Raw genomic sequence first — 1,731 nt, forward strand, 5'->3', positions numbered from 1 at the left:
CCATTTCACATATCTTGAGACAAGGAGAAAGACAGAGAAAACTACTCAGATCTTATGGGGAAAATACAACAAAACTCGGAATTCATATATAAAATCAAAGTCATACAAACTACGACAAGTAAATAACTTGTCTCTAATTTCTCCCAAAGAACACTCTTCGAAGTTCCACTGAATCTCTTACTTTCTTGACAACACACAAAATTCCTCTTCGAAGTAGCAAGGAGGAAGAAATCTCTCACTTTCCCTCCACTCTTACATTCTCTCAAAGAACTCCTCACAATTGTTACACTCTATTGGAAATTCTATACACTAATGGAACCTCTCTAACCTCCAAGGCCTCTAGACTCTCTCAATTTTTGGCAAAAATGTTATTTTTAAGTTGTGGATGAGCTTTCCCAAGAGTTGCCTAAGCATCCCTTCAAAATTTGGCCTTATCCAAAGCTTGAGTAGGCATAACTGTCGATCTTGCCGTCGGCGGCCTCGAGAGTGCTGTCGGCGGGCTTCTGAAGAATTTTGTCCTATAGGCTCGGGAAAAAACAAAACTCGCCGTCGGCAGGGTCGAGGGTGCCGTCAGAGGCCTAGTTCAATTCTCCACATTTTTGGTCCTTTTTGCTCCAAATTCAATCCTTTTTGCATCTTTTTGCTCCAATGACCCTAATGCATCATTCCTGCAACAAAACATCAAAAATACCTTTCTTTAAAATGCAATAACATAAAAAATAGTATAAAATAGGTGTGAAAATCTCAACATATTTTCCTTTGGTCAATCATCAACCTCCAATAAAATATGAAAAATACCTTTCACTAAAGTGCATTATCACCAAAAAATGAGTATAAAATATATGTCTAAAAATGCATATATTTTTAGTGTATCAAAATCCCCCAAACTTAAATATTACCTGTCCTCAAGTAACTGCTTTACTACGTAGAAAAATATGACTTATATTAAAGAATTTAACTTCTAAATAATCATATTTTTGTCTAATAAATATCATAGAATAACTTAAGAAATATTTAAAATAACTGAAGTTAATACTAAAGGTATAAGAATATCTAGCAGTCAAGTCTAAGATTTCGTATTCTCTATTCTTTTCAAGGAAAATTGCAAATTGTTATATTAAAGCCACTTAGAATATCCGTATGAAAAAAAACTTCATGAAAACTTTATTAGTAAATATGCTAATAATTAATACAAGTTTAGAGAATGTAGTCAAGCCTTCTTCCTTAAGTCGATTCAAGTGAAGTTAGTTTTTGATTAGGCATCTCCTCAAGCTTCTACTTACATATTATTCTTTTCTTTTCTTATTTTTTTTCTTTTTCTTTTTCTCTTCTTTTAGGATCTTTTTCAATCCTTTCTCTTTTTTTTATGTGAGGATTACTATATCTGGATAGCCTTTAATGATTTTGAACTTCATTATCCCCTTCTTAAAGTTAAAAACTTTTCACATTCCTTCACTTTATAAATTCATATTAGTTTTAAAAATTTTTCATAAAGTTTCATTCTTTCCTTCTTGCATCAAATTATAAGGTTCCTAATACTTTAAAAATACAAATTACTTTACTAAAAATGGAAAAATATAATCTTATTCTCAAATATGAAATACCTTAATCTCTAGAATTAATCTTTATTATTGAAAGTTGGAAAAACGTAGTCTTATTCTCTACCACAAATCATGTTAAATTAAAAATTTTAAAATATAGCTCATTGAGGACAAATAAAATTAAGTTTCT

This window comes from Phalaenopsis equestris, unplaced genomic scaffold, assembly GCF_001263595.1.
Source record: "Phalaenopsis equestris unplaced genomic scaffold, ASM126359v1 Scaffold235274, whole genome shotgun sequence".
Taxonomy (NCBI): domain Eukaryota; kingdom Viridiplantae; phylum Streptophyta; class Magnoliopsida; order Asparagales; family Orchidaceae; genus Phalaenopsis; species Phalaenopsis equestris.